Genomic DNA, 24426 nt, shown 5'->3' with positions numbered 1-24426 from the left:
GATTTCTTACTGTTTAAGAAAGAACTTCTAGTTATAGAAAAGCAGAAAATAGATGGCACCTGGGTGGCTCAGTGGTTGAGCGTTTACTTTTGGCTCAGGTCATTTTCTCAGGTCCTGGGATTGAGTCCCATATCAGGCTTCCCGCATGGAGCCTACTTTTCCCTCTGCCTTTGTCTCTGACTCTCTCTCCGTGTTTCAAATAAATAAATAAATAAATAAATAAATAAATAATTGAAAAAGCAGAAAATAGAAATTGTGCTGTTAGTTCTATATTTGTATATATTTGTTGGATACATTCTGTATGTATGTGTGTGTACATTCTGTAGATCTATTTATTAGGAGGTTTGGGGAATAATCACACCTCAATAGCAATATGTACAGTTATGTCATTGGGAAGGAAAGCAAAGCTTCCTAGAGAAATGTCTAGTTTCAAGATTGGGCCAGGAAAATGATGAGACAAGAAGATGAGCTAAAACATCTTGTTGTACCCCCAATAAAGAGAGTGTTTAAAAAATGAAGGAGACAATTTCTAAATAACACAAAATCCAGATGTATTGAGTTCTTTCTGGCCAAAACGAATACCTCAAGCATCAAAATAATAGTAATAATAAATTATCTTTTCACTGAATAAACTAAGAAAACATGAATCTATACAGATGTAAATAAGGGAATAAATACTTTGAGAGTTTGATGATGAATGGGATATTTTTACAAATTCAAAACATTGCTCCCATAAATTCATGTTAATTATGAAGAAGTAGAGGAGTAACTTTATATTGGAGAAACCTGGCAGATAACATCTTAAGTGATCAAAGTGAACACCATTAATAATTAGACAAATTGATGTTGCCTACCACTTGATAGAAGTAGTTAGAAAATGTACCATCACCCCTGTGATATTTCTGCCAAACATGTGTGGCCTGAATATTATGAGGAAATGTTAGACAAACCCCCCCAAAAGACACATTATACAAAATAAGTAGCCTATAATCTCAAAAGTGGGAAGGTCATGAAAATCAAGGAAAGACTGAAGAGACATTCCATACTAAAGAGACTAAGAAGGAAGGATATTTAACTGCAGTAGATGATGCTAAATGGAAACTAAATAATAACATTACTTAGATCTTTGAGAAAACTTGAAGAGAATCTGAAGATTAGATGGTATAGCAAACAGCCTCCAAGATATCCCCAATGACTCCTGATCCTACTATTCACATCTCAGTGTAATCCCCTCCCTTTAAGTGTGAGCTGGAGCTAGAAACTCACTTTTAATGGAAACAGTATGGTGAGAATTTTAAAATGCTTCTCTCAATAGTAGGTTATAAAAGGAATGGGGTTTCCAATTTGCGCCATCTCTCGCTTTCTTATCTTCTCACTCTGATGGAAATTGCCTGATGTTTTGTCAACTACTCTTTGGAGAAGCTCCTGTGGCAAGGATGTGAGGGAAGCTTCTGATCAATATAGCCAGTGGGGCACTGAGTCTCTTAGTTCAAGAACCTATGAGCATGTAAATTTTGCCAACAGCCATGTGAGTGAGCTTTGAAGCAAGTCCTTCCTGAGCTGAGTCCTCAGATGAGACAACAGCCCAAGTAGCTGCTTTAACTGCAATATTATGACCCAGTGGAAAGATCCAACTAAACCACATTCAGATTCCTGTCCCACAGAAAGCGTGAAATAAAAAATGTTTTAAGCAATTATATTTTAGGACTTTTTATGCAGTAAGAGATAACTATTACACATAGTTATCAATAATGTTTCCTTGCTAAATTCTTGATTTTGATGAATATATGATGGTTATGTAAGAAAGTAGCCTATTTATAAAATACACACACACACACACACACGTTTTGGAGGGCAATGAAGTGTCAGCTTGGCAATTTACTCTCCAGTGACTCAAGAGAGAAATATTTCCGGGATGCCTGGTGGTTCACTGGTTAAGCCTCTACCTTCAGCTCAGGGCATGATCTCTGAGTCCTGGGATTGAGTCCCATATCGGGCTCTTAGCATGGAGCCTGCTTCTCCTGTCTCTGCCTCTCTCTCTGCCTGTCTCTGTGTCTCTCATGAATAAATAAATAAAATCTTTAAAAAAGGAGAGAAATATTTTCTTGTAATACTTCCATTGTTTATTATTTTAAAAATGTGTTGGAAATTTAAAAAAAACTAATAAGGCATAGGTTTTCCTTATTATTTCATCTCTTTCTGCTTGGAAATATTGTTATTTCCTTAGGTTTATTTTTAGTTGTCTATCAAGAACATAATATTTGCTTCTCTGGAAGCTTCATTGTTTTCCTTGGACTTAAACAAAGGGAGTTCAAATATCAAAGTAGATGAAGGGAAATATGTGAATTCAATAGCTAGATCCAATGTCTCTTTTAATTTCCCTGTGAAGCTTTAAGTGGAAAATACATACTAGAATACATACTAATTATATATTCTGCAGAAATGCATTCCTCTATTAGCACAGATAATCAAGAATTAACTGTGTAGAAATAAAGTTCTATATAGACGATGAGAAGACAGTGCCATCACCTGCAAGGCAAGCTCATTCTATTCCTAGTTACATAATAACTGTTGTTATTTTGGGAGCAGACATTTGGAATTAATGATATTTGTGATCAGGCATTAATCTTCATCTTAATTATTTAGAAATTTTATTCTCTGTAATTATATTTTATTCCATGTGTTACTCTTCATCCATATTAGATTTTTACCTGCACAAACACTTCTCTTTAAAAATGTCCATTAGTTGATATACTTAAATGCTTATGTTTTAATCATAAAACAAAAAAAGTTGTTTTATGTACAATAAACTCATATTTTTGGAATTTTTATTTGTAGGACTATAGCACTATTTTTAAGTATTTTTTACAATCAAAACATTCCATGTCAATTTTTCTGTCTTTAATTAATTATTTTTAAAGAATTTTCCTAGGTATTTGATAACTCATTATCACCTACTGAGATAAATGTTTCTAGTTAAATCCCTAAAGAGTCAATGCTACAAATCCTGTAGCATCTATAAATAACAAAATCTAGATAATATAAGTCAAGCATAGGCAACATATAATACTTGTATTTGCAAAAGAAGCACAAGTTAGTTCTGGAAGTAATATTCCTCTACGTCTTTGATTTTTTTCTTTCTTTGTGCTTTCTTTTTTTTTGCTTCATCCTCTGCTTTCTCTATTCAATACAGTCAATTCTAATTATTTTTATTGTTTTTGTTTTCTGAGTTTACCATTTCTGCTCTTACTTCTTGTCATTCTGCATTATTCTGCAAAGAATCCAAAGATGGATTTAAGTCATATATTTATGTATTTTTCAAGATTGTCTTATTTAAATATATTAAAAGTTTTTGTGGAACTTATGGTTAAACATGTTTAAACATATGGTTTAAAAATCATTTTAGAACCTAAGAAAGTTGAGATGCCTGGTGGCTCAGGGGTTAAGCATCTGCCTTTGGCTCAGGGTGCTATCCTGGAGTCCCGGGATCGAATCCTGCGTCAGGCTCCCTGCATGGGGCCTGCTTTTCCCTCTGCCTATGTCTCTGCCTCTCTCTCTCTCTCTCTCTGTCTCATGAATAAATAAATACAATCTTAAAAAAAAAAAACTAAGAAAGTTAACATCAACTCTAAGGCCAATTGTAATATAAGACTTTTGTACATCTTACATTTCTTATTGTACATTTCTATGCTATTATTGTGGCTTGCATTTTTCAACCCACTAATATGATCAAGGCCACTTCTCCTGATATCTGGGCTGCATGATGTAACAGTCAGAGACAAAAGCCACATGGAATAAGGAAAATATATATCACCCTTCGTCTCCAGTGGAATAGAAAACTCCAATCATCTTGCTCTTCTCTAGAAGCACATAGTGCTATTAGAATTTCAAAACTTTTTACTAGAGCCTCAGTCTTGAGAAATTTTTCTTAAAGCTTTGGAAGTCTGTAAACATCTTAATTTTAGAAAATTTGGCAGAATGTTTAATTACCAGAAGAAGATCATGCTATTAATCAAATTTTGGAATTGCTACCATTACAAATAAATGATTGTAAGGAAATTGAGGATTTAATTACTTCTTTCAGATGCAACATTCTGTTTGCTTTCTCTTTGAAATTGTCTCCAAATGAAGACAGCACAATAACATCTTGAAGGAAATACTGGTAAACCTCATTTAATTTGTTTCTATCCCTTTTAAGAATCTACTCCTATTAAAAAGGAATGGCTTGTTGATAAGAAAGCAGTCCAGTGTTATGACAGATTCAGTCTCCCCAAACTACTGACTTTCAGTTTGGCTCCAGAGAAAGATTATTGCCTCAGATATTTATTTTGCTGGTTCTCATATAGTTTAAACTCCATAGTTGAATCAAAATGTTAAAAGAATAAAATGGTCAGAGAACTCTGAGAAATCTTATTAATTTTGTAATGGTGTTGAAAGCTTACCAAAGATTTCTGTTCCCTAAAGCTACTGCTTTGAGTAAATCAGAAGGGATTTCTTCTTAACTGCAGAAAAGAAGCTGGTCTTTCTCTGGTTTGCTGTGTATAAAATGACAAATGTGGAGCCTCAGCATGTCTTATGGATGCTTGTCTGATTATGTCAGCTTTGATTTTTTGAATACACATTACATGTATACAGGCACATGTATGCATGCATATATATTAATTTACAGCAGTACAAATATGAGGGAACAGAAAGTATAAATGAACCAATTGTTGGAAATTATGTTATTTGTTTTTTTTTCAAGTTTTCTTTTTTTTTAACTTTTATTTATTTATGATAGTCACACAGAGAGAGAGAGAGAGGCAGAGACACAGGCAGAGGGAGAAGCAGGCTCCATGCACCGGGAGCCCGACGTGGGATTCGATCCAGGGTCTCCCGGATCGCGCCCTGGGCCAAAGGCAGGAGCCAAACCGCTGCGCCACCCAGGGATCCCGGAAATTGTGTTTATGACTGTGATGGGTACATACCTAATCTTAGCTATCATTAAAAGTTACAGAATTTCCACAAAGTTGTTATTTATGAAAAAAATCATATGATATTTTAAATTAAATACTGGGGCATGGAACAAAAACAAAAGGGGAAGAAGGAAGAAATGTGGCAAGAGAGGTGCTAACAGTCCGGGAGAGTTACAAATAAAATCTAAGAATATGATATCTGTCAGTCTGTGGTAACAGCTACCTGAGAATTGACAGCAAATGAATAAAATATTTAATAAATTGAAAAAATGCACAATAATTATTGTATATGAAGAAATTATGTTCTACATTCTAGGTGACTTACCTTATGAAGTTTTTCTTCAGTTAATTATCCAACAAATATTAAGTGAGTGCTTACTATTGCCACATTTTATTCTAGGCACTTCTGAAAGGACAGTGAGCAAAACAAACCAAAATATGTCTTTTCATGGACCTTACATTCTAAGGAAAGGACTAACAATGAAGAGGTTAGTTGAGTGAAATATATGATGATTTATATAGCATTTAGAAATAGTATATATATAGTAGTAGAAATTTAAATAGAGTTGTTATGGGTGAGAGAGACAGAGTCTGCATTGGGTGAATGGAAGTCTCAGTCCTTGGATTCCCCATGAGAAGATTTATAGGGGGAATCTGCTCTCAGTATAAAGACAGCCAGAAGGAAAGTAGCAAGCACAGACACTCTCAAAGTGGGAGAGTTGGCAGGTCCCACTTCCAATGTGTTTGTTTGGGGATTGGGTATTACTGAGTGTCTCTGGGCTGGGGGGGAGCTGTGATATACAGTGAGGTGGTGTAAAATGGAGGCTGCTTCCAATCACTTGGGAACCTCCTCCCACAGGTTGGAAGGGGGAGTTTTTTGAACCTACAAGGTTTGTATAGGAACCCTCATGGCAGCCTTTCTTCATTGGTTGGATTTGTTCATACAATGCTAATGTATTATAATGAGTCTAGGGGCAGAGAAGGAAGAGGAAAATGCATGTTCTGTACCTGTGGCTCTTGATCATCGGGCCTGAGGTCCTGGAAGCCACAAAGTTAGGATGTTGTGTTCCCAGGCTTATAATGTGTAGCTTATTTATCTAGGTCCTTGCCTTCAGCTCACATGTCTCTATCATTTCCCTTCAAGGACTTGAGACTCTCCCTCAGATCTAGCTCCTCTCTCGCTTCTACATAACAGAGTTACTGTGTATGGTAAATATATAGTAATGTAGATGGTGATAAGTATTAGGTAGAGAACATAAAGCAGGGAAAGGGCATGGAGATTCAGTTTTAGTATGGTGGGTATGAAAGCTGTCACTGAAAGGTGCCTTCTGAATGAAGACTGGGGGTAGTGAGGGACTAGCTCTGCAAGATGTGGGAAAATAGTATTCTAGATGAAAGGACAGCAAGTGAATGGGCTCTGAGTGAATGAGATATGTTTAAAGAAGAATAGTAAGCAATTCCATAAGAGGGGTGTGAAGAAGGAAGAGAAGAGTGGAACATAAACTGAACTCTTAGAAATAACAAACAAATTGTGCAGTTTCTCCTAGGTCAAAGGATTCTGGGTGTTACTCTTTGTAAAGAAGAAGGTATCTGAAGAACATGATATGATTTATGTTTTAAATAGATCCCTCTGTTGATTGCAGTGATGCTTTCAAAGAGTGTATGCATTGCCAAATCGTACCAAATTGAACATTTTAAGTATGAGTATTTTTTTAAGTTTTTATTTATTTATTCATGAGGGACACAGAGAGAGAAAGAGACAGAGACAGAGACATAGGCAGAGGGAGAAGCAGGCCTCCTGCAAGGAGCCCAATGTGGAACTCATTCCCAGACCCGAGGATCACGACCCAAGCTGAAGACAGATGCTCAATCACTGAGCCACCCAGGCATCCCTATTGGTACTTTTTAAATGTCAATTATGTTTCAATAAAAGCTGTTAGAAATTTCATCTGGCTGCAACATTGAGAATTGAGTGTTTCTGGGGGCAAGGTAAATTCAGAGAGACCCCTTTGGGGCTCATTCAGTGATAGAATTGTGAGATCACAATGCTTGGACCAAGATGATAGCAGCAGATATACTGAGAAGTGAGCATGTGCTGTATATATTTTAAAACTGATACCAACAGGATATCCTGATGAGTGGATGTTCACTATGAAAGAAGAAGGGCATGAAGGAAGATACCAAGGTTTTGACTTAAACAACTAAGAAGATGGATTTACTATTAAGATGCAAAAGGTCAAAAGAAAAACTTGTTTGGATATGGATTAACAGGAACTGTGTAAGTGAAATTTCTATTAGATATCTGGGTGAATCTGTCAAATAGGCATTTGGATAAATGTGTCAAATTCAGTGGAGTAGTCTGTGCTGGAAATATCAGTGTAGAGCTGTTTATCATCTATCATCTATCAATCTATGTCATATCTACCTACATGTTCACATATCTATATGTCAATATCTTATGATGTTTGAAAGTATAAAGCTATGTGTTACCCTTTAGAAACAATGTGTAGACAGTGAATGGGAGATAACTGTGGGGGCATTCTCAAAGTTAGAGGTTGGGAAGGTGATGCAGTATCAGTAAAAGAAACTGACAGAGAATAACCAGCATATGAAAGGGAAATAGAGGAAGACAGAGTGATTAACCATGTAAATTACACTACGATGCCACATAAGATGAACCCTGACAAACAACATTTGGTCACACTGAAATAATGTTAATGTTGGCCAATTAGTAAAAACCTTAGAGGAAGAAATTGAAGATGAGGAGGAGAGAATTGTAGAAATTCTTTCCCAGTGTTTTTATCCAAGGGAATAAAAATAATTATACCATGATTTGGAGAAGGAAGTAGACCAAACAATTTGTTTAACGTGGGAACAAAGAGCTTATTTCTTTGTCAATAGAAATGAACTTCTGGGCTGGGAAGCATAGAAGTAACAAGACATAAGGGGAAATTGCTAGAATCATGTCCATAAGTCATCAAGAGGCATTGTGTTCAAGCATATGAATAGAGGAATCGGTCTTACCTATTGCATGGACAGTGCATCTGAAGACGGTAGGAAGGACATGTGCCTACAAATGCTGATAGGGAGATAGGTATGGCTGCAACTTGTAGAAATCTTTATCTCATTGATTTTTTGTTTTCATTAAAATAAAACAAAAATTCATTAGCTGAGAGTGAGGTTGGAGTAAAGGAAGTTGGAAAGTGTGAGAAGAGAGGGATAATTATGAGTCATTTACAGAGGTAGAAGAGTGAATAAAGTAGGGATGTATACAGTTGCCTGGCAGCAGTAAGGCTAACTATATATAATGGATATAAATTCATATAAATGGTGACCAGTCAGCGTAATATCATCATTTTTTTACTATAGCCATGTTCAGACACATGGATGCAGCTATGTGATAAAAGAGCTTTAGATTTAACCAGGATTGTGGTTGAATCAAAAGGAGAGTGATGCAAGATCAGAGATCTTAGTCTCATTTGTCTGACTTCAAAGCCCTTTTGCTTAATTATTCTACCAGATTCTTCCCACAGCAACTGTATAGATTCTGAGGAGAGAAACAAAAAATGGTCTAGATGCTTAGCATATTTAAAATTATCTAGATGCCAGAAATTCAAAAATTAATCATAACCAGGTTTTCACTTAATTGGATTCATGGTACTAGATATGAAAGTATTTTTAAGTTCCTTCCAGTTCTCTTAGACAAAAGTAGGTAAGCATTTTAAAGGAACTCTCATCTACTAGCTTTTTTAGCATACAATATTTTTATATTTTCCTCATCAATACTGTAAAAATTGTGTTAATAGTGGGAAAATGACTTCAGTTGTTTAAAAGTTTGATATACTCTTTAAGAGACTATTCATAATGTTACTATTGATGTTCATATATGTGACAGAACATCTAGTGAAAAATCACCATATTTTAGATTAAGTTTTACAGATGGTATTTCAGAAGTATTATAATGTTTGGCATTGCTGCTAGTTTTATGTCTAAAATTGATTAGAAAAATCTAAATTTTAATTTGATAATTAAACTATATTTTTTATAGAAAATATTAGAAGTCAGCCTGAAACTTACTATACAAAAATGAAACCTTAATGATTAAATTTGGTTACTCACATTTACTGAACTTTTATATTCCAGATGCTGTTTTTCAGCACTTTTATAAAAATTTTCTCGCTAGAAGTATACAACAATCTGAAATAGAAGCTAAAATTATTTCGATTTTAAAAATTAAAGCATAGAGAGGTTTAACAACAAGCTAATATCCATAATAAAAATTTAGTGTAAATATCTATGTATATAAACATGCATTTTTAATACACAACATTGCAAATATAATTTTAAGAATCAGCATATTAGTCATTTGGAATTTTGACATTTGTTAAAGAAATATTCCAATTTCATTTAGTTGAAAACTCCTTATTTAGGAAAATTCAATTTATGGTCCAAAAAAGAGGGGGTGGGAAAAAAGAGAAACAGATACTAGGGAACATTAATTGGCAAATAAAATAAAATATATGATAGAAAAGCCAAACTGGCAAATTTTTGTATAGTTCCTTTATAACCTGACATTGAAATATAACCTGATAAGGCTTACTTTATACAAATTTACATGCATACATACATATGCATACATACACATAATCTCTACTCTCTCTACATATAATATAATGTAGAAAAAATGTATATGTAATTTAATAAATAAGTGAATTCAAATGTTAAGTGAAATGTGATCTGCCTTACAACAGAAGAGATAATTCATATATAATTAAAATATTTTAAATATTTCTTCAATTGTTATATTATTGAGTTATATGAAACAAATTCATTGTCGCTTATGTTTTTCATAAAAAAAATAAAGTCAAAATGCTTATATATGTTGTAAACCTTCTAGTAAATACCACCGTTTTGGAAATGATGAGAAAACAAGAACAGATAAGTTAATATATGATTCTTAAAAGAAAATATACTTTATAGGTTTAGACTAACATAATATCTGGACATTCATTTAGTTCAAAAATTTTTAAATGATCTAGTGTAGTTTCTTGAAGGCAACATAGGTTATTTTGCAGTTATCAAAAAGCTATTTTGTTATTATATGGACTCTGCTTGGGATTTTTTTTTTTAATTTTTATTTATTTATGATAGTCACAGAGAGAGAGGCAGAGACACAGGCAGAGGGAGAAGCAGGCTCCATGCACCGGGAGCCCGATGTGGGAATCGATCCAGTGTCTCCCGGATCGCCTCCTGTGCCAAAGGCAGGCGCCAAACCACTGCACCACCCAGGGATCCCTCTGCTTGGGATTTGTAATGCACTATGCAAACATTAAATTTTATATTCAACTAATTGTTTTAGGTAATAGAAATATAGATATGGAAGAAAGCATTACTGACTCCAAGAGGGCCATGGTCTAGAAAGGGAAATAAATAAATTACAGTAAGTTACATTCTGACAAAAATTAATGCAGGGTGCTAGGAAAGCCCATACGATGAGCAACTTTATCAGATGTATGTGTGCCTATATGCAGAGAAGGAAGAGAAGAAAGAAAGGAGAGTCTTACAGGGAGAGCAGGAACTAGTGAAGATAAAGTAGACTGTAGGTAAAAAGGAAATCGTAGAATGAGATACTGCTAAGAACCTTATTCAGATCACCAATATCTTTCTCCCAGATTATGGCAATAGCCTAGTACCTGTTCATCCTGGTTCCACTCCTACTATCTACAACCAGTTCTTAACACTTAACACTTAAATTGATGTCTCTCAAAAAAATCTTCCCGCGAAGGAGGAAGTCTTTACAAGGCCCTCTATGACTCTTGTCTCACCTCCCTACCTCTCTGTTTCTTACTTGCTCACATTACTCCACTCAGATTGGTCTGTTTTGCTTCAGACATGACACACAGACTTTTCCTCATGACCTTTAGACTTGAAATCCTATTTTTTTCTTTATTTGGTTTGTTCCTCATTTTCTTTACTTGGATGCTATTTCTCAATGCTACCCACCCAACTTAACCACTTGAATTTACATCACAAAATTCCTCCTGTGATACTAGTATTCTCTTTGACCTTTGTTCATGCTTTATTTTTCTTCCCATAGCATTCTCCATAGCATTTAGTACCAACTAACACAGCATACAATCCACTTGTTTATTATATTTATTTACGTTTTTGGTATGCTTTATCTCCTATCCCCAAGATTTTAAGCAACATGAAGGCAGAAATATTTCCTTTAAAACTTATTTGTGCATGCCAAATCCCCAAACAGATTTGTTATTTTTTTGTCTCACCTATAGTAAATGCTCAATGTAATATTTATTAAGTATACACCAGAATAGAATGTTACGTATAAGAAGTCACAGAAGAGTGGCCATGCAACAGTCTGGAAACTTCAAGTGGTTTAGAACTGCTAGAATATCTGAACTTGAATGTCAAGACTGGAGAGAGATCACTCTAAAAACTATGCAAAGACTTTTCTGGTTCGTAGGTCAAATGTAAGAAACACATTTATCTTAGGTAAATAAGATAGAAAAACCTAGGGCTCACATTAAAACATGAAAAATTTATGCCAAAGGATAAACATTAGTACTTTTAAATACCAAACATCACTCAGAGTTGTAAAATGGTCACATGAACCATAATAGTCTCAGTTTGTTTTGCACTGGCCAGAACTAAATATTTAAAAGTTACACTCTTTCCCCCATAAAAAGGAATATCCTAAGGATAAGTAAATGCCTGGCCTCGTACAGAATTATGACAAAAACTTTGGAATTTCTTTTCCTTGGAGCCCATGCAAATAGCTAAGCATACTCCTTTTAAATAAGTCTATTATATCCCTGCAGAACTCAAGTTAATTGTAATAACAAGCTATATATGATTTTATAAGAGAAAAAAAATTCCTTGGCTTCCTGTAGGGCAAAAAGACAAATAGACAAAGAAAATTTCTCATCATACAGACTCTCGCTTTCTCTCTCTTGCACTTTTTCTATTATAAATTAGAAGTAAAGTTTAAATCACTTAGAAGATTATTTTTTATACCCAAGAAGCCAGGCAAGAGTATAATCTATTCTGAAATTCATGAGAAAATCCTTTAAAATGTCAGACAACAGTTAAAACATTCTATGATTAGGGCATATTTTAATTTTCTTAATGTCAAAACTCTGCTGTGGGAGAAGCTTATGCACACTCATTTGATATTCACACGAGCTGATATTAAAATGGAGCCACACTCTTACAAGTATCGATATCAGGGATTGAGGATATTTTTAAAGGGAGACCAGTCTGACCTTCAGCAAGGACAGTGCAGAGTAAGATGAACCAGAAATAAAATCATTTTTTTAAACAATAAATAGCATAATTTCTTTTAAGAGGATCTGGGCAAGGGTAGATAAAATTTTTCTCATGGATAATGTTCATTAAGTACATTTGCATTCAATTAAAAGAATTGACCTGGGACATATATTAAGTGAAGGTTAGACAAGGTGATCTTAAGTGTAAGATACTTCTATCCTTTCAAATAATGGGGACAATGCAACAGTCATGTGAACACTTCCCAGACATGGATAGGGGCCAATGAATTTAGTACATTTCATATTCTATAAATATTTCTTAAGAAAATGCAATGTTCCAAGTGTTAACCATTAGGAGATTTCTTTCTTCACTGAGCATAGGCTCCATGAGGGCATTTTTGTAGGTGAACTGTACTATGTATTGTGAATATAGGAGTGAACATGGGACAGACTTTGCCCTCGGGGTTGCATTGAAGTGAAAAAGATGAATGTAAGTCAGTCTTTAATTTAATGTCAAGTAGTGAACAGTGCTGTGAAAGAAAAGAAAAGCATATTTTATGGGGATAAAATATGACAAGTAAATTGCTCTTACTGATGGCAGTTGAGGAAGTTCTCTTGAAAGAATGGACATTGGAAGAGCGATGCAAAAAGTTGGAGACATGCGTTATAAACATATAGAAGAGCATTTATGGAAGAGTGAATAGCAAGCTTAAAAACTTTGAGATGGAAAAATGCCTTACATACTTATGGAAAATTAGAAGTCTGGTATGGTTGTACTAGAGGGAAAAAAGAAGCAGTGTGGTAGGTTTAAGATAAGACCTAGAGACATAGCTCCATGTCACATAGAAATCTGTAAGCCTCTAGGAAGGATTTTAGATGTTATACTAACTATAAAGAAAAGATATCAGGGGACTTTGAGTTGGGTAGTACTAGAGTGTTAAAATCTGATTTATACTTCAAATAGCTTCAGAGCAAATGCATAATCTCCTATTGCTTATATTCTAATGACTTTAACTATGAAAAAATGTCTTGACTTTGGTGATAGCAGCAACAAAACACCAAGCTATATATTACCTCATATTCTATGACTGACATTACCACATGTCAAGTCTTTCTATATGAGCTATAAGGGGTCATAGTTGGCAGAGAAATCTCAGTCTTTTGCACATACTATTTTTACTAAAGAGAAACTTTGACCAAGGCCGGCCTGATGAGGGTGAAAGAATGCAAAAACAACACAATCTGCATGAAAAGTGGAACAGAAAAGAATAGAGAAGATCTTATATGTTGGACAATTATCAACATAATTGTCAAGATGTTAAAATAGAGTTTATAGGGCACCTGGGTGGCTCAGCAATTGAATGTCTGCCTTTGGCTCAGGTCATGATTCCAGGGTTCTGGGATTGAGTTCTGGTTCAGGCTCCCCCCAGAGACCCTGCTTCTCCCTCTGCCTATGTCTCTGCCTCTCTGCCTCTCTGCCTCTCTCTGTGTCTCTCAAGAAAAAATAAATAAAATCTTTAAAAAAGATAGAGTTTATAAAATCTAACATAAAGGATCAAAAACAAAAAAAGCATATCTAATGTCATCCCTAAAAATAAGTGTAATACAGATGAAGCAAATTTAGAGTACTGTGGTCTACTTAAAATAATGCATGCATATCCCAACTCCCTTCTCTGAATCATCTCTTTTGCTATGGTACAAATGTAAAGGAAATGCTTTGGCAAGTGGCAGTCAGGCTTCCTGGCAAAATACCAGTTGAGAGGTCTCCGGAAACACTAGGAACACGCTCATTTTAGCATATTAACAACTTTTGGAATTCCCTTAAAACTCACTTCATAGCAAATAGCTTTTAGTTATACATAAATTTGAAATCTAAGCAACTCTTATTATAAGAATCAATGGAAGGTTGTCTATTTGTGGATTATTTTGCAACCCAAAAGGAGATATTTAACTAGTATAAGACCTTACCCTGAAAACCACTATTCAAGTTCAAAAACCTGGAGAAATACTTTGACCTTTGAATGGATATATTACTTTAATGTTTTTTGATGAACATAAAAAAAAGTTAGGTAAATGTAGAATTTAAATGCAACTTCAGATGCACAGCACTATACTTTTTTAGATGTAAAGTTAAAGGTAATGATTTTGTTAAATCTTCATTCAATATATGTGGCATTAAAATTATGATTTATTGTTTCACTTGCATTGCTCTACCTTCTGTGTTAAAACTTTGATTTTCCTTTAAAATAACAACAAAGATTGAAGTGAAAATAAATATGGTTAATCAGATCCTAGATCATGATATTCAAGATAATGAGTTCTATTTATTTGTCTTATATTATTTGGATACACGTGTACCTTTTTTTCAGTTCTTAGAAATAAACTCAAAACTCAAATAAAAGTTTAGGTATAAGTATTGCTATTTTTGTTAAATGCAACCCTTAATTTTCCATGCCCTAGCCATTTATTTTACTAATTTTACTACATTTGGAAAACACTAAATATATTTGAAAAGGATATTGCTAGAAGGATTTTTCTAATTATATCTTCATCTCATCTATGTGCATATATGGCAAATCATTGTTTATATAGCCAATTTTTAGACATCAAACTAATCATTACATATTACCTTTATTTTTAATATATATCCTTTGTACTTTATAGTGATTACTGGAATATAACCTCCATGAAGGGATGCTCTACAGCTCTTGTGTTTATCCATGTATTTCTATTGCCTTGAGTAGATATCTGTTGAATAAATGGCTTAATAAGTGATTATTCTCAGCACATCTTGCTGATTTTTATTTCCACTGCTGCTAACTATAGCCATAGCCTTTTAAGTTCTGGCTTACTTTTTGATCTTCTAAGGTTGAGTCAATCTCTCTCTATATTTTCCTTCCAGAGATGCCTTTCCGTTTGATTCTCCTTATATATAATATCCATTCTTATAACTTTCAGTGTTTTCTATGTATCAATGACTTCCAAATTTTTAATCTCAGTCCAGACACTCCTCTAAGCTCCATATTTTCAGTCATACTACCTACTTGATATCTCCATTTATCTATTTCTTAGGCATCTCAAATTTACTATGGTTAAATAACAGTATTTGCATCTAACCACTCAAAATATTTTTCATAATATTCCTTATCTTGGAGCTCAACCTGGAGATATAGAAGTCTCTTTTGATGCTTCTATATCCGACATCTTGAATATTGAAGATATCAACAGGTCCTTTTAGCTATTGGTCAAAATATTTTGAATCGATGCATGCTTTATATTTGTACTGTTGTCCTTTTATCTAAGCCACCATCATCTGTCATCTCAATCAACATAATATACCTCTAACTTATTCACTTTTCATTTATGTTCTCATTTCCCTATTGAAAGGGATGATAATATATCACCCCAAACTTTGTCTCTTAGAAACAAACAATATTTTAAGCTGAAAGGCAAGTAAAAAGTAGTAAGTGCGGCAAAAATTTCTCCTTTTTTATTTAAAGGCAGAAAATAAGTTCTCCTTTAACTAGAGACAGACTAATCATCCCAGAGAGGACACCAAAGGAATTTGCAAGCAAATCCTAAGAAGGTTGAAGAAAGTATTTTCCTTCCCTATACTATTTATTTATTTATTTTATTTATTTATTTATTTTTTCCCTATACTATTTAATACATAGTAGTCAGAATGATGATTTAAGTAACTAAAACTGCGCATTTGAGGTTTACAATTTGGTGTCTCAACTTGAAACCATCACCACAATCAAGATAATAAATGTAGCCATCAGCTCCAATAGAGTTCCCTTTATAAATCCTCCTTTCTGTTCTGCCTTCCTCTGCTTTTGCTCCATCCCTGGTCAACTCCTAATCTGTCTTCTGTCTCTAAAGATCATAAATCGATTCATAAATAGAATAATAAGTGAATTTGAGTATGCATTCACATCTGACTTTTTTTCACACAGTGTGATTATCAGGAGAGTTCTTCATGTTGTGGCATAGATCTATACTGCGGTTGTTTTTCAAGGGACATTTTATTATTTTCTTGTTTAAAGGCTTCCATTATTTTCTTGTTCATAGGAGATATTTGAGCTGTTTATGGCTGCCAAATTAGTTTGACCATCCTTATGGTGTCTGTAGATGTGTCCCCATTTTGTGTGTGTGTGTGTGTGTTTTTTTTTTTTTTTTTCTGTTGCTGTTGTAACACATTAGCACGATGTGCTTAAAGTAACACAAATTTATTATCTTACTCTTTGGGAGATCAGAAATCTAAAATGGATCTTCAGAGCTGCATTTCTGTAGGAGACTTTGGAGGAATCTATTCCCTTGCCTTTTCTAGCTTTTAAAATCCCCCCTGTATTTCTTGGCTTGTGGCTCTTTCCTTTGTCTTCAAAGGCAGCAATATAGCATTATCTCACCTTTCTAAATTCTCCTTTCCTTCTTTCAACTGTTTCTTAATCTTTCTCTTTCTCTCTGTCTCTGTCTTTGTGTGTATATGTGGCTAGCAACTATAAAGTTCCTTTTGCATGTAGTAACAAAACGTATCCAAAGATTCTGGGAATTAGATATGAATATCTTTGGTAGGTCATTATTTAGCTAATACACAGTCTTCTAACCTAAAATGAAAATTAAAATTCATTCTTCTAAGCCTTCTCATGGCTATTATGTAGGCATTTATTGTATGTTCCCCAGTCAGAATCGTTCATTCAAAAATCATGATTTAAAGAGAGCAACATGAGGAAGTAAGGATACATTTATCTTTTGTCACACATGATGAGATATATTTCTAAATTCTAAGAAGTAACAGTGGTGAAACTTCTAGATCCCAGTTCTGAGCAGTATCAGTAGCAGTGGTCACTTTTTCGTCTACAAAATTGAACTACTAGTTTTAGAAGGTAGTTAATAGTAAATTTTTTGTTATAGTAAATCCATATATTGTGATGTGGCATTTCTCCTAGAGAGCTCTGCTCTATTCAGTTATTCTATGAGCTATCTAGAAACAAAATCCATTATTTCCCTAAGTAAATTAGTAACAAATTAGTAATAAGGACTTTATTTCAGCTAAAAAACCTTACTGCTATGGAAATTGGTACTTAAAGTACCAATTCTTTCTGATGAAAGATCCTAAAGAAAATGGGAATCTGGAATTGATTATCAGGTCTGTTTGGGTCCCAGAGCAGTGAGATGGTAGCTATAATGAAAATATTGGGGGGGATCCCTGGGTGGCGCAGTGGTTTAGCGCCTGCCTTTGGCCCAGGGCGCGATCCTGGAGACCCGGGATCGAATCCCACGTCAGGCTCCCGGTGCATGGAGCCTGCTTCTCCCTCTGCCTGTGTCCCTGCGCCTCCCTCTCTCTCTCTCTCTCTCTCTCTCTCTCTGTGACTATCATAAATTTAAAAAAAAAAAAAAAAAAAGAAAATATTGGACTTTATCAGCCCATAGAATGAAATGGTATAATAGTTAAAATATACCATAATATTTAAAGTATACCAGAAATCAGAAAGGATTCCAGATAAATCCTTTCTCATTTATCTGGAAAGGAGTGTGCATTGGATGAAAAGTTTTTGAAGCAATATGATTAGCTTGAGGAATATACGGGCTATGGAGTTTTGTGTATAGCTTAAAGATTGGAAGTTATAAGCTCAAAATTCTAAATCTAATTCTACAGCCTCAAGAACTGTAAGAAAGTAAGGATTTTCTAAAATTAGCATAAAAGAATCTCAACTAAGATTGAAAAGGTAACATGGTCAAAGGTCAACCTGAAAATGTTCCATGTTCTATTTGTTAATTAAAACATGATTTGAGTTGAGAGCCACCAAATTCATGTGTGAAAGAGAAAACATTAGTAGGAAAAGAATGGGCCCTGTGATTGTAATGGGGGCATGGGAGTGTTCAGTTCACCAAGAGTACTTCAAGCCCCCAGAAGTCCCTGACTCTCCTCTACCAGCAAAAGCAGCACCTCCTCCCCTTGCTTTTTTTTTTTTTTCCTCCTCCCCTTGCTGATGATGCTAATTCTCCTTTGCCTAATGACCCTAATGACATCCCATGATATAGTTACTCTCCATAGAAAGCCACTTCTTACTTCCCAACCCGATGCCTTTTATTAACCTCATAACTAGAGATAATTGCCTACATAACCCATGAGGCCAATTATCAAGTCAAATCTTAGAGGAAAAAGGCTTACACATGAAAAGAATTATGAGATTTTACAACAATCAGAAAATATGTACCTATGAATAGATTCTGAAGACCAGAGGAAAAAAATAAATTAATTTTGATACAGGTTAAATTTAGCCATAAAGGTACATTTACCAGACATCCCTGAGTCAAATGTTTAAACTCAAGCAGCTTGTAAATAGTTCTTTTCTTTTTTCTCAGTATTTTGAATTAAGCATAGATTTTTTTGGTGACCTGTGAAAAATAAAGTTGATGTATTAGAAATCTTATGATATAATATAAAGAAATGCAAAGATTTAAGGAGCCAGGGATGTTAGAATGGATTTATCTTATGCAATCTGCCCAACCACCCACTAACCCTAATCCATTTCTAGTTGTGTGTCAGATAAGCCATTTTCAAGACAGTGAAAAAGACTTCATTGGGACAAAACATGTTTGAAAACCATAATGACTATTTTCTATAGGCCAGGAAAGGTGGGGTAAGACTTTGTCACTGAAATGGGCTCTCAGGGACACCTCGTTGGCTCAGCCGTTGAGCGTCTGCCTTCAGCTCATGCCATGATCCTGGAGTCCCAGGATTGAGTGCCACATTGGGCTCCCTGCATGGAGCCTGCTTCTCTGTCTGCCTGTGTCTCTGCCTCTCTCTGTGTCTCTCATGGGTAAATAAATTAAAAAAAAAAAAAAAAGAAAAATGAAATGGGCTCTCATTGTGGGAGTAGCCATATTGCAGTACTCAAAAAGGGCGATCTCCATGTGGTTCCACAGCAGATAGTGACTCAATGTTAGTACACACATATATTTTCTTCTATCATTTCTGTATTTGAAACTTTAACAACATTTACTCTATGTTAAATATCCCAGGAAGTGTTAGAATAGTGCTTTGGAAAGGAATATGTGTCTTCACTGCCCTTTTCTTGTTTATATTCTAAGATAATAAATTCAAACAGACATTGTAATTAACAAATCTATTGTATTAAAAGTCATCATCATACATTATAATAATGTGCATATTTCTTTGCTCTAGCACTGATCTGTGCATTCATTTTTTAAAAGATTTTATTTATTTATTCATGAGAGACACAAGAGAGAGGTAGAGACACAGGCAGAGGGAGAAGCAGGCTCCATGCAAGGAACCCAGTGTGGGACTTGACCCCGGGACCCCAGGATAATGACCTAAACCAAAGGCAGATGCTCAACCGCTGAGCCACCCAGGTATCCTGATCTGTACATTCTCAGCAGAACATCAACATAGTACCCTGAAAATAATTGTCATTAAATTGCGTATATTACATACTAATAATCTGTGTTTGTCTTAAACAATATTTAGTACCAATTTTGAGAGGGGATGGTAAAGAGAAAAATATAAATTTAAGGAAAGGTTTCTAAGGTAGGGTGGCAAGTATGAGGTTTGAAAAGATGATAAAAGGTATTTTGTGGATTGATAATAATATCACACTTGAGATTGGTTTCTTTTGGAAAGTAATACCAGGAGAAAGAAATGTATGGAAGACTGAATAATGAAGGCTGTGAGTAGAGAAAACCAATACAGAGGTATATGAAAGAGCGGGTCACTGCTTGGGTGCCATGGATTCAATCCCTCAGATCTTCCACAGCCACTGAGCATGGACCTCAAAATCGTAAGCACAAGAAACAGAAGTCCCTATCCCCTTTACTCACAGGTTGCTGAAGGGTGTAAATTCCCTTACACTTCCAGGCTTGCTCATGCAGAAGTGCTAAACTGGTTTCCTTAGGTACCCAAGAGTAACATTTCCAAGAAAGTTACTGGTCTCTGATCTTATCTCAATTTAGACTTCCCATAATTTGGATTCCAATGATTGTATGCTCTAGGGTAGTAATTTTGGAGAGTGGGGCATTGACTTCTGTCTTTGCCTCAGTCTCAGGAATGCTCTTTAAAATTATGCAGGATTCACTCAGCTGATTTTTCTTGAGTGAAAAATTAATCTAGATGCCATTAGAGTAAAATATACTTAGAAATGCATTTCTGTTTGAATATAAAACTGGTAATTAGAGAACTTTGCATATAAAAAAGAAAACTCTTCACCTGAAATAACCCACTGCCTGCTGTTCATTTGCATATCTTCACTTTAACAGTTAGATTCAAGCAGTCGGAATATGTTAATAGCTGCACCCATTTCATATCCTAATGCAGGAAATCCAATAGCTCAATGATAGGCATATATGTGCTTTAAAGAGAATCTCTAAAATTACTTGGCAAAGGAAAAATATTTCTTGCAGCTCTGCACAAGTTCTCAGGAAGCCCTTTCAGGAGCTACAGTGAACAGTCCATCAGCACCAGTTTTAAGCTGCAGAAATGGCATCTTTCTACCACAGGCACTATGTAATCTGAATTTTAATCACCTCCTTTTCTTACCATGTCTAATCCTTTCTCAAACAGCTGATCAATTTAGCTTTACCTTATAAAGAAATATGTTACATAAGTTCTATTCTGATATAGAAAAAGAAATACCGTGGCAGCTAATAAAATGTTCTTGGTTCAAATTAGGAAATAGAAATTTAAAACTTAGTTAAACAACCTCATATGACTCCCTGCTATTACATTAAATCTCTATTTAATCTCATCCTTCAGAGTGCCTAAGCATTATTCACGACATTGTTCAAAATGAAGGTCTCCACATACCCCAAAATGTAAATTTAGTTAGTGCAGAAGTGGCCTTTCAGTGTTTTGGTTCTTTTTTTTTTTTAAGATTTTATTTATTTATTCATGAGAGACACACACAGAGAGAGAGGCAGAGACACAGGCAGAGGGAGAAGCAGGCTCCATGCAGGGAGCCCAATGTGGGACTGGATCTCCGGACTCCCAGATCACGCCTTGAGCCGAAGGCAGACGGTCAACCACTGAGCCACCCAGGTGTCCCTGTTTCAGTGTTTTTAACAATCACAAAGGTGATTTTGATACTAATTTGAGAAATCCTACTTTAAACTGACAAAAAACCTGACATACAGTATATGTGTCAGTAGTATAGTGGGATTATTATTATGTATCTATATAATCAATGTATATCACATTTTCTCATATATTCTGATGACTTCCTTCTTTCCAGTTCCCAAACAGATACAGCCAACATGAGAACATAATAACTACCAGTTGTAAATTGGAACATTGTATCCCAAATAGAAAGTGTTAGCAGAAGCTGCCAAATGCTCAACACCTGCACGGTTATTTGAGGTAGTAGATCATGAAGTCAATGTATAAAATTTCTCATTGGCCCAGAAGAAAATACTGTCAGTCTGCTATATCACTTGGAGATTATCGTGCCAAATATGAAAACTTAGTGCATACATTCTCAGTATGTACATGATGTTTTATATATGATTAACCCCAACTCTATTTTATGTTTTATTTGCTTATTCATTTCTGTATCTGCAGTTCCTGGACCTATAAAATAGTCAGTGTGTGTAGTTGAAGAGATGTGTGTTCATAAATATATTTTTGGAAACTACAATATTTACCTGATTTACTTAGATCCAAATGGTATCTCTTTTTACTTCCTTATTTTGTATGTTACAACCGTTTGTACTAGAAGCCTATTTTGATGGGGCTGGTGGCAGCATTTCAAACTGAAGATCCCTGCTCAGTGCTATAGGTTTAACACCTCGTTTCTTGAACGATATTTTGGAAAACTTCCCAGTTCTACCTCCAAAACAGGTGGGACTGGGAAAAGATGCGTCTGTCAACAGGGCTCTATAACTCCTTCAGTTTCTGTCAAGTAGTCCACTGGTGCATTTACTTTCCCTTCTTAGCTATTCAATATCCAAGCACCCGGCTGTTGGCTGATGAACTGCTCCCTTCCAGTGCAAGCAGCAGTCCAGACATAACACACATGTCTCAGCTGCCTACACTGTGGAGAAAAGCACACTGCAACTCTTCTCTGTAAGAGGAATAATTAGTGACAATCATTTAAAAGGGTCAAACTTAGTCCAAGTGAAAGAAAGAGCATCTCATTGTGTTTGAATCCATAATTTAAAGAAAGTTAAGTTCACTTTTTAAAAGAATGTTCCGCCTCGGTCTGGTTGAAGGTGGTTTAATGACTAGAACCATAAACCTGACGCATAATGGCCAGCATGTCAAATACACAGAAACCATTATTAGACTGAACATTTTGATTTAGATGGCTAAATGGGTTATGTTTTACTTTAAAACTTAGTTAAATAACCTCATATGACTCCCTGTTATTATACTATCAACCTTTCAGTATGAGTTCAATAAAACACTCATGTGACAGAGTTCCCCAAATAAAGGACATTTCATTCTTAGTATTTTAGTGTATTAATATTGGTTTAATGAAAACACATTTGTGTAGTTGCATCACAATTGTTTATTAGCAATGGGATAAAAATATGTTTTACATTGATATATTTCTAAGAAATAATTAGAAGAGCACCTGTGTGCTCCGTGTTTCCCATTTATTATAGATTCATTTCATTATATATTGTGGCATGAAGATGGTAACTAAATTAAAAGTTAAAGTGTATGGACATTTTAATGATTTTGCTTTCCCAAAAAGACAATATTTAACACGCAATGTAAGATTCAGCTTTTGTAAGCTGATTCAAAACCATTTTTCTTAGCATTAAATCAGTTTCTGAACATACACTGAGAAGTTTAGAGAATTATTTTAAAAATAGAAATAATAAAATTGTACGTTTCTTACTGATTATATTTATTTTTGCTTTGTCACAGTGAAACCATTCTGTATTTTTTAAATTTAGAACTTATATAATTTAAATAATTATAATAATGTTGATGTGATTTAAGTCACGTGTGCTAAAGTTTTTGACAATTTCTAGACAAATGGCCAAATCTTATAAAATTATTTTTCAGTTTTAATTCCAGAAATATTAATTGAAAGAATTATGCTGAAATATTCCAACACAGGTTGAAATAAGATGGAAAAGGAAATAGATTTTTAAAAGAATATTTCTATTTAAGTTGATATTAAGAAATAATATCATTTCACCAGTCAACACTTTTATAATGCTGAGATATAAAAGAGGCTTGTTATCTATAAGGAGGCAGATGCTCCTGAATTAATTCACATATATCACTGGGAATTTGCTCTTTAGGTGAAATAAAGTTTATCATACTGGGTAGAAGGCAGAAATATATTTTTAAAGCCCTATGTAATTTCTTAAGCTCTTATAAGTGAAGAGCTGGAAAAGGCAGGAATGAGTCTTAATTAAGCATTCTTATTGATGAGTTATTTCTGTTCTATCAAAGATATCAGTGTTCTTAATTTTAATATAATTTTAATAAATTCTATTTAAATAAATATAAAAGAATTTGGAAGATAAGTAAAACATGTTAAGGAAATTTAACATCTAGTGAATAAAAAGTCACATGGAATATTAGAACTACACAAATTAGACACTATTCTGCAAACTAATATTAATGTGCTCAGCATTGTGCTAGAACTGACATAGTATCCCATATTCATTCATTAATTGTTTTTTAAGATTTTATTCATCCATTCATGAGAGACACAGAGAGAGAGAGAGACAGAGAGAGAGAGAGAGGCAGAGACACAGGCAGAGGGAGAAGCAGGCTCCATGCAGGGAGCCCGACGTGGGACTCGATCCGGGGTCTCCAGGATCATGCCCTGGGCCGAAGGTGGTGCTAAACTGCTGGACCACCGGGGCTAATCTACTTGGGGTGATAGAATAAATTAAAAATAAGTTAAAATTGTCTATTCAGATAACTGCATTTTTGATACAGGATAACATCGTGCTGATATACTATACTCTACTATTATATACTAGTGGATTATTACTCTATGAAGCGTCAGACCTCTAACTATAAAGCTAAAGAGTAGGAGGGCTAAGCAATAGCTTTACAGAGGAAACAGATACTGGAAGATTGTTGGGATTGAAATAAAGAGAAATGATGGCATCTCAGCTATAGGATAGAATGCAAGTATGTGGGGGAAAACTTAATAGGATTATAGAAATAAGAAAACTGACATGACCACACATGCATC

The 24426-nt window shown here is 34.7% G+C and overlaps 1 long non-coding RNA gene across 11 annotated transcripts in view; it reads left to right on the top strand.

Moving 5' to 3' along the window:
* The first annotated feature begins 6991 nt into the window (after positions 1 to 6991).
* The window catches only part of LOC102152860, a 185368-nt gene continuing 167933 nt past the window's right edge, over positions 6992 to 24426 (top strand). For 3 of the 11 annotated variants that reach the window (XR_005382077.1, XR_005382079.1, XR_005382080.1), the window contains exon 1: positions 7005 to 7233. This is a non-coding gene — a long non-coding RNA (uncharacterized LOC102152860). Of the gene's footprint in view, positions 7234 to 24426 lie in introns of all 11 variants that reach the window. The other 8 variants (XR_005382070.1, XR_005382076.1, XR_005382074.1 and 5 more) reach the window with 6 other exon arrangements.

Source organism: Canis lupus, chromosome 31 (genome assembly GCF_011100685.1).
Source record: "Canis lupus familiaris isolate Mischka breed German Shepherd chromosome 31, alternate assembly UU_Cfam_GSD_1.0, whole genome shotgun sequence".
NCBI classification, from domain to species: Eukaryota; Metazoa; Chordata; class Mammalia; order Carnivora; family Canidae; genus Canis; species Canis lupus.
The sequence above is the reverse complement of the archived record's forward strand: the minus strand, read 5'-3'. Positions and strand labels throughout refer to the sequence as shown.